The sequence below is a fragment of the Lycium barbarum genome, chromosome 7 (genome assembly GCF_019175385.1).
Source record: "Lycium barbarum isolate Lr01 chromosome 7, ASM1917538v2, whole genome shotgun sequence".
NCBI classification, from domain to species: domain Eukaryota; kingdom Viridiplantae; phylum Streptophyta; class Magnoliopsida; order Solanales; family Solanaceae; genus Lycium; species Lycium barbarum.
In genome coordinates this window covers 101,554,702-101,565,213 of record NC_083343.1, presented here as the reverse complement: position 1 = coordinate 101,565,213, position 10,512 = coordinate 101,554,702, and positions in this window count along the sequence as shown.

Below are 10,512 nucleotides of genomic sequence, written 5' to 3'. Positions count from 1 at the left end.
TTCAAGAAAGGAAAATGTGTCTCCACCAATTTGGCAAGAATTCGTAAATGCTTTCATCCGCCACAATTTGCCACCCGAGGTTCGAAGGGCCCGAGCTGATAGGTTTCTGAATATAAAGCAAGGGAATATGAGTGCTCGAGAGTATAGTCTCCGTTTTAATTCAGTGGCTAGATATGCTCCTACTATGGTAGATGATATGGGAGACAGGGTACATAGATTTGTGAGTGGCTTAGGGCCGCATTTGTTCAAAGATTGCTTGACAGCCTCACTCCAGGAAGGGATGGACATCTCCCATATTCAGGCCCACGCCCAAAATCTAGAAGAGCAATAGCAGCCGCAAAGGGGTGAGCGCGATATTGATAGAGGGCAAAGCAAGAGGGCCAGATCTGCAGGTTCTAGTAGTGAGTATAGAGGGGGTCAGCGGCAACAATATTCCAAATATTCAGGCCAGTCCACGACTAGTACACCCCATCGGTTTGCGAGCAGGAGATTTGACCGCCCCATTTATTCAGGACAGGGTCAGAGCTCGAGAGTTTCGGGCTCCCGGATTGGAGGTGATCCCAGTCAGAGGATACCACCGCTACCACGATGCAGCCAGTGCGGTAGATTTCATTCGGATCCGTGTCGCTGAGGCTCTGACGCTTGTTATGCCTGTGGTCAGATTAGGCATATGATGCGTGATTGTCCATAGACGGGTGGTAGAGTCGGGTCCCAGCCTACAGGATCAGTAGCCGGCTCTTCTTCATTCGTGCACCCTGTATGCCAGACTCCCCAGGCTTCAGCAGGCTGTGGTAGGGGCAGAAGGGTAGCATCCAGTTCAGGTGGCCCCTAGCCCCGTGTTTATGCTTTAGCCGGACGTCAGGATCTTGAGTTCTCCCCAGATGTGGTTACAGGTATATTATCTATATTCTCCCATGATGTTTATGCATTAATCAATCTGGGTTCTACATTGCCCTATATCACTCCTTATATTGTTGGTCGTATTGGGGTGAAACCTAAGCCAATTAAACCTTTCGAGGTATCTACTCCAGTTGGTGATCCAGTAATAGCTAGACAAGTATACAAAAATTGTGTGGTTGGGGTATGTGATCGCCAGACTATAGTTGATTTGATTGAACTAGAGATGTTAGATTTTGATGTGATTACGGGCATGGATTGGTTGGCCACTTGTTATGCTAATGTGGATTGTAGAACAAAGATGGTTTGATTCGAATTTCTAGGAGAACCAGTGCTTGAATGGAAGGGAAATATAGCGTCTCCAAGGGGCAAGTTTATTTCTTACCTTAAGGCAAGAAAGATGATTGCAAAAGGCTATATTTATCATCTAGTCCGAGTTCATGACACTGAAGCAAAGCCCCCGACTTTTCAATCCGTCCGATAGTAAATGAGTTCCCGGATGTATTTTCAGATGAACTTTCAAGCCTTCTACCGGAACGAGAAATTAATTTTACTATTGATGTGTTGCAGGATACCGAACCTATATCTATTCCTCCTTACAGAATGGCTCCTGCATAACTGAAAAAACTAAAGGCACAATTGAAGGATTTGCTTGAGAAAGGATTTATCAGGCCCAGTTCATCACCATGGGGAGCACCTGTCTTGTTTGTAAGAAACAAAGACGGCTCCCTACGAATATGCATTGATTATACACAGTTGAACAAGGTGACAATCAAGAATAAATATCCTCTCCCGAGAATCGATGATTTGTTTGACCAACTACAGGGTGCTAAATGGTTTTTCAAGATTAATTTGAGATTGGGGTATCACCAAGTGAGAGTTAGAGAAGAAGATATTTCGAAGACAGCTGTCAGAACAAGATATGGCCATTATGAATTTTGGGTGATGTCGTTTGGGTTAACCAACGCCCCGGCGGTGTTTATGAATCTGATGAATAATGTGTTAAGGCCTTTCTTAGGTCTATTTGTGATAGTGTTCATTGATGACATTCTAGTATATTCTCGAACTGAAGCAGAACATGCAGATCATCTGCGTACTGTCCTCGAAATTCTTCGAGCTCGGGAATTGTATGCTAAATTTTTGAAATGCGAATTTTGGCTGAATTCGGTAACTTTTCTGGGCCATATCTTTTCAGCTGATGGCATTCGAGTTGATACTCAAAAGATTGAGGCTGTGAAGACTTGGCCGAGGCCTACAACGCCTACAGAGGTTCGAAGCTTTCTAGGATTTGCAGGTTACTATAGGAGATTTGTGGAAGGATTTTCTTCTATTTCAGCACCATTGACGAAGTTAACTCAGAAATCAGCAAAATTTCAATGGGTTGATGCTTGTGAGCGTAGTTTCGAGGAATTAAAGGATAGATTGACTTCGGCCCTAGTCCTGAAGCTTCCAGAAAGGTCAGAAGGCTATGTTGTTTATTGTGATGCCTCCTGTGTTGGGTTAGGTTGTGTATTATGCAACATGGGAAGGTTATAGCCTATGCTTCCAGGCAGTTACGGAAGCATGAGAAGAACTACCCGACCCATGATCTCGAGTTAGCCGCGGTTATTCATGCTTTGAAGATATGGAGACATTATTTATATGGTATTCATCTTGATATTTAGAAGGAGTTGAATCTACGGCAGAGGCGATGGTTAGAATGGCTGAAGGATTATGATGTGAGTATTTTATATCACTCCGAAAAAGCAAATGTGGTGGTCGATGCTCTTAGCTGTAAATCTATGGGCATCCTATGTAATGTTCAATCGGAGAAGAAAGAATTAGTTCGCGAGCTCCACCAGCTAGCTAGCCTCGGAGTTCGTTTAACTGATTCAGGCAATGCGAGAATTGATATTCATAACCCAGCTGTATCATCCTTAGACACAGAAGTGAAAAGGTGCCAATATGAAGATCCCCAGTTGAGTCACTCTAAAGACACACTCCCTCAAAAAGAGAAGTCACCATTTGAGGTTTCTGCAAATGGAGTTCTCAGGTATCGAGGCAGGCCATGTGTTCCAGATGTGGCAGGACTACATCGTCAGATTCTGGAAGAAGCTCATCACTCCCGTTATTCTATTCACCCAAGAGTGACAAAGATGTACCATGATCTCAAGTTAATATATTGGTGGGATGGAATGAAGAAGGATGTAGCAGAATTTGTGGCTCAGTGCCCAAATTTCCAACAAGTGAAAATTGAGCATCAGAAGCCAGGAGGATTGTTGCAAACCATGGAAATTCCAACCTGAAAGTGGGAAGTGATCAACATGGATTTTATCGTAGGTTTGCCTCATTCTCGGCATAAGAATGACTCCATATGGGTGGTCGTGGACAGACTGATGAAATCAGCCCATTTCTTTCCGGTCAGAACCACATATTCAGCAGAAGATTATGTAAGGCTGTATCTTAAGGAGATAGTGTGACTTCATGGTGTCCCAGTGTCCATTATCACCGATAGAGGAGCATAATTTACAGCTAAATTCTGAAAATCGTTTCAAGAAGGTTTGGGGACCCAAGTGAGGCTCAGTATAGCATTCCATCCACAGACTGACGGACAAGCTGAATGCACTATTCAGACCTTAGAAGATATGTTGCGGGCATGTATATTAGACTTCAGAAGCAATTGGGATGATCATTTGATACTTATGGAATTTTCCTATAATAACAGTTATCATTCCAGCATCCAGGTGGCCCCGTATGAAGCTTTGTATGAAAGGAAGTGTAGGTCACCAATTGGATGGTTTGAAGTCGGAGAGACACAATTAATAGGTCCAGAATTGATTCAGCAAGCGGTGGAAAAGATGAAGCTTATCAGAGGCCGATTGTTGACAACCCAAAGTCGCCAAAAATCTTATGCGGATAACCACCGATGAGACTTGGTTCCAAATCAATGATTGGGTGTTCTTGAAAGTGTCATCGATGAAAGGCGTAATGAGATTCGGCAAGAAGGGCAAGCTTAGTCCCCAATAATTGGACCTAATAAGATTGTACGCAAGGTGGGCCAAGTAGCTTATGAACTGAATTTACCTCCAGAGCTTGAATCAGTGCACCCGATTTTCCATGTGCCGATGCTCCGTAAGTGTGTTGGAGATCCCTCCAAAATTATGCCGATAGATAATGTCCAGATTACTGAGAAGTTGGCTTATGAAGAGGTGCCCATTTCCATACTAGATAAGCAAGTACGGAAGCTCAGGAATAAAGAGGTACCTTCAATCAAGGTCTCATGGAGAAACAATAATCGAGAAGAAATGACTTGGAAAGCGGAAGAAGACATGAAGACCAAATATCCGCAATTGTTTCCACCCCCGGTAGAGATTCAAGATGAGACGCCATTATCATAAGGAATGTAATGCTTTCTTTTTAATGCTTTTGGGTCGTGTGTGGCCATATTTTCTTGCCATTATATTGTAGCCCTGTGAGGCATTGTTATTATGCGTTGTTGTGACAGGATGGTAGCACCATATTACAGGGGAAACTGTAGCGAAATTTCTATATAATTCCCGAGAACTTAACATTCGAGGACGAATGTTCTTAAAGGGGGAAGAGTGTTACAACTCGAAAATTTCATGTCGTTGCGCGGTAAATAGACTAACGCAAGCTTAAGGTGAACATGAGGCCCTTATGATTATAATAAGAGTATTTGGTGGCCTAGAAGTGCATACAATAAGACTTTGAAGTGATATGAATTAGTAAGACTAAGTTCGTCAAAAGAAGGTGAGGTATAAGTTGTATTTGGGGATGATTTTGCAATTATCGAGTTAAGGAGTGATTGGTAATGCCTTGGAGAAGAGTTATGAGGATATTTAGATTGTCAATGAAGTGCTAAACAATGGCTAAGAATGTTCCATAAGGATTGGAGATCAAACGAAATGACGAGATTAACTTCAGAAAAATGGAGTTATACGACCAGTTACACGGTCCGTATAAGGGTCCATATAACCTTTACAGAAAGGGAAAATCCCTGATGGTGGAATACGATCACTTATACGGACCGTATAAAGTTATACGGACTGTATAAGTGTCTGTATAACATGATCGGGACAACTTTTTCTCTCTAAGTATAAATATGTGACCCAAGTTCATATCTTTTCATTTTACATCTTCTCCACTTCTCTCAAGACCTGTACAAGGTTCAATAAATTTCGTTAACATAAACTCAAGGTGAATCCAAGATCAAACACCAATAATTAGTGGAATCAAGTGCAAGGAGGCTAACAAGGGTTCAGGGAAGCTAGAAATTTCCTTGGAATTGAAGTTAGGGTTTTCTCCAAGTGAAGTATTTTCATCCAAAGCCCATTCCTACATAATCAAAGGTGAGTTTTATGATCATTTCATGTTGTTAAGAATATTGAATGGTTGAAAGACTTGGATTGAGGAAGAAAGTAGAATATGGAGTTCAACTATGGGAATAATGGTATTCTTGAATAGTAACTTGACTTGAATCATAGTTCTTGACATGTTAGGAGTATAACCTTGTTATAAATGATATAGATGACGTTAAAGAAGTATTGTATGAGGATGAATGTGGTGTTATATGATAGTTATGGTAAAGGATGACTTTGAGAGGGAATTTTGAGAATTGAATAATGTTTAGCTTAACGAAGTTTACTGATTATGATATTGTGGGTGTTGTTGTTGATGTTTGGGAGTTGTTATATTATATGGAGAAAGATGTAGAAACAAAATAACTGCTACCCAATTTTCATTAGCTTAAGCTTAAGTATGTTTCCGGTTATCTAACCTTAGTACCAATTCTCTTGAATGTAGAATCGTGAACATTGGAGGGAAGCATTTAATCGATAAAGTTAGAGAGGCGTACAGGTAAGTGGGGCTAGTTCCCTTCTTTCAAAGGCATGACTCTTATTTCGTGACTTATTTTCTACATTCCCAGATTTTCATACACTCTAAAAGAGGAAGGTTAAAGATTCTTAAGAGCTTCTTATGAGATAGAGGTGAGGCATGTTCGATGATAATGATGATGATGATAATGATGCTATGATGAGCTCGACAACCTTACCCTTATGATTTCATTGATGTTTCTTCTTGTTGTTAGTCTCACCTCACGCTACTACTTCCTTCAAGGTGAGACATGACGCTCATGACTATTCCATAACATAATCAGAGGGTACCGACCTTATGTCACTCCGATAGACTTATAGCTTTCACGTGGACTCCCATGCATGCTTATGTATTTTTATGTATGATTACACCGTGCCTACATGGCCGAGCAGACACACCACTGCAGTGGGCAGCTTACCCCGGACACGGGAGGCCTGGATGCGGGCTAATGATGATCACACCGTACCTAAATGGTCGGGCAGCTTATATATGTATGATATGATATTATTTTTACTATAAAAGTTAGCATGCATGACCCCGCCATAAGAGGCATTCAGTTGCAGGTTTGCTCTCAACTTTGTGTTTCTTTATATCTTTATCATGCTATTGTACATGCCTTACATACTCAGTACATTGTTTATACTGACGTCTTTTTCTTTATAGATGTTGTGTTCATTCCCACAGGTTGACAGGGAGACGGTGCGGACACCTATGAGCTTTTTCAGCAGATTTACAGGAGCACTCCACTACTGTGGAGTCGCCACTTCTTGGTATATTCTTTTGTGTACATATTGGGGCATAGGCAGGGTCCTGTCCCGTCCTTATGATTCCAGTACTCCAGTTAGAGGCTCGTAGACACCTATATGTGGGTTGCAGATGTTTTGTGGCCTTTTCATTATATTTTGTACATCATTTTTGTAGCCTTGTGGGCCTATGCGTATATATATATGATTTGGGAGGTATTTGGAGGTTGGTTCGTGATAATTTTGCGTTGATAATGATATATGTCCAAGTAGGTTATGATAGTCAACATGATAAATGGTGCTCGGTAGTCAGCTCTGGGTACCCATCATGGCCCACGATTCGGGTCGTAACAATTCAGACCCTTCCTAGATCTATTCATGATCGTGTTTATAGATGACATTCTTGTTTATTCTTTATAAGAGGCTGAATATACAAATCATCTACGTGCGGCGCTTAGAGTTCTTCGAGATTGAGAGTTATATGCGAAGTTTTCCAAGTGCGAGTTCTGGTAGAACTCTGTGGGTTTTCTTGGTCACATTATTTCAGATAAAGGTGTTAGGGTGGATACTCAAAAGATTGAAGCTGTGAAGAATTGGCCAAGGCCCATAACACTAACAGAGATACGTAGTTTCTTGGGTCTAGCAGGATATTATAGAAGGTTCGTGGAAGGATTTTCTTCTCTTTCAATCCCATTGACCAAGCTGACTCAGAAATCAGCTAAGTTCTAGTAGACGGATGCATGGGAGCAGAGTTTTTAGATATTGAAGGACAAGTTTCCCTCAGCACCCGTCTTGACTCTTCCACAGGGAACGGATGGCTATGTGATATATTGTGATGCTTCAGGTATTGGGTTGAGTTGTGTATTAATGCAACACGGTAGGGTTGTTGCTTATGCCTCCAGACTGCTGAAGAAGCGTGAGAAGAATTATCCAACCCATGATCTTGAGTTAGCTGTAGCGATCCATGCCATCAAGATGTGGAGACACTACTTATACGGTGTTCATATTGATATTTATACTGATCACAAGAGCCTCCAGTACATCTTTAAGTAGAAGGACTTGAACTTGCGTCAGAGGCGATGGTTAGAGTTGTTGAAAGATTATGATGTTGATATTCTGTACTATCCTGGAAAGGCTAATATAGCAGCCGATGCTCTTAGTCATAAATCCATGGGTCGCATGTCATATGTGCAGCCAGAGAAAAGGGAGATAGTCCGCGAAATTCGTCAGTTAGCTAGCCTTGGAGTTCGGTTGCTAGATTCAGGTGATATAGGAGTTACTGTGCAGGACACAGCTGTGTCATCCTTGCTAGCTAAAATAAAGGAGCGTCAGTACGAAGAGCCTATTTTAGTCCATTACCGAGATATGGCACCTCAGAAAGAAAAGACACCCTTTGTGATTGCAGGGGATGGAGTACTCAGGTATTGAGGTAGATTATGCGTTCCTAATGTTGCAGGGCTTTGTCAGCAAGTTATGGGGGAAGCCCATCATTCTCGCTATTCTATTCATTCGGGCACAACAAAAATGTACCATGATCTCAAGGAAGTTTATTGGTGGGATGGTATGAAGAGAGATATAGCAGAATTTGTTGCTCAGTGTCCAAATTATCAGCAAGTCAAGAGCACCAGAAGCCCGTAGGTTTATTATCGGCTATGGAGATCCCAATATGGAAATGGAAAGTCATCAATATGGATTTCATTACAGGTTTTCCCCATACTCAGTGGAAGTATGATTCGATATGGGTCATAGTTGATAGGCTTACAAAGTCAACCCAATTCCTGCTTATCAGAACTACTTATTCAACTGAGGATTATGTGAAGCTCTATCTTAGAGAGATTGTACAACTCCTTGGTGTTCCTATAGCCATTATTTCAGATAGGGGAGCACAATTTACAGTTAAATTTCGGAGATCTTTTCAGAATGGATTAGGGACTCAGGTGAGTCTTAGTACTGCACTTCATCCGCAGACAGATGAACAACGGAGCATACTATAAAGACACTTGAGGACATGCTGAGAGCTTGTGTGATTGACTTCCAAGGTAGCTGGGATGATCATTTGCCTTTTATTGAGTTTGCCTATAATAACAATTACCATTCCAGTATCCAGATGGCTCCTTATGAGGCTTTATACGGTGAAGATGTAGATCACCTATAGGATGGTTTGATGTTGGACAAAACCAGCTAGTAGGCCCCGACTTAATACAACAAGCAGTTGACAAAGTGCAAGTAATTCAAGAAAGGTTACTAGTGGCACAGAGTCGACATAAATCCTACGCAGATAGTCAGCAGCGCAAGTTAGAGTTTGAGGTAGGCGATTCGGTCTTCCTAAAAGTCTCACCTATGAAAGGATTGGCAAGATTTGGCAAAAAGGATAAGTTGACCCCTCGATACATCGGGACATATAGAATTATCCGTATAGTGGGTAAGGTAGCATATGAGCTACAGCTACCTCCTGATCTGGAGTTTGTGCACCCAGTGTTCTATGTATCCATGCTTCGTAAGTGTATAGGAGATCCTTCGAGAATTATACCGGTAGATGATATCCAGGTGATCGAGCAGTTATCATACGAAGAGACTCCAGTGGCTATACTAGATAGACACGTTCGTCGATTGCGGACTAAGGATGAGGAGGAGATGAAGACTAAGTACCCGTATTTGTTTCCATTGTTCCAGGATGCACAATTTGAGACATCATCACCCCCAGGTATTAATTTTATTTATAGTTATTATGATTGGTCATGTTAGGCCATGATGTTGTATATTTTAGCATGTGGCCCTATGTGGCATTATTTTGGGTTGCTATATACAGGTTGGATTGGTACATTTACAGGAAAGACTCTGCCAAAATTTTTATAGCCCATGACTTGTATGAACATTCGAGGACGAATGTTTCTAAGGGGGGAAGAATGTTACACCTCCCGTTTTCGTCACAAGGAAGTCTTTGGCTTATTGGTGGTTTATATCATTAGTATGGAGATCTGTACTCGAGTTTTTGAGATATTAAGTGTCTTACCTCGCGTGTACCAAAGTATAAGTATGCGTTCGTTATAATAAAATAGGATTAGAAGCTAAACGAACCGAATCGACACGAGTTAGACAGACTCAGGGAACTAGCAAGAAACCAGTCCCCTGTGACGACCCGTTGACGTGTCGACGGTGGCGTCAATCCAGGCCATCGATACGCTGCCATCTCTGATTCTCCAGGTGGCTGATTGACGGTGCAAGTCGACGGGCCGTCGACCCGCTCGTCAAACCGCACCACTGGAACTTTCTAGTTCCACTTATATATATGTAGCCTCATATTTTATTTCTCATATTTTTCATTCCCAACTAGAGAAAATCCTAACATATTTCCTCTCTACTTTTCTCATCATATTGGAGGAGTTTTAGTAGATCCGAACCCTATAAAACCCGAGCTAGTGAAGAAGAAGGCGTTACTAGGGTTTCATAGAAGTTACGAAGCTTGGAAGTTGGAGTTGAAGTTGATTCTTGGTATTATAGTCCCTTCAAGGTATGTATATGATTCTTAGCTTCATTACTGAGTTGATTATCAAGAATTTTAGTGGGTTTAAATTTAGGAAATATAGTTATGAATGTGATGAGTGAATAAGGGTTAAGTTGAGATAAGAGGTTGTTTTGGGAGAAGATTTGGAGTAGAATTGATTATATTTTGATAAGTAGGAATTGATATTGTTATTGTTGATGTTGTTGTTGATGGTTTGGTTGAATTGGAATTGAAGGATTATTAAGTTTATAAAGGAGATGCTGCCCGAATTGCGTAAAGTCGCAAACTAGATTAAGGTTGGTATATAAGTACGTTCTAGTCTAATAATTGGTACTTGGTCTTGTGTGTAGATTTGTCAAGCTTGGGATAGTAGCATAGCTAGCTTGAAAGGAGAATAAGGTATGTTAAGGTTATCCTTTCTTTCATTTTGGCATGATCTTATGATATGAACGAACAAACGAGTAAACGAGCTTCCATATTACTCTACTCTTA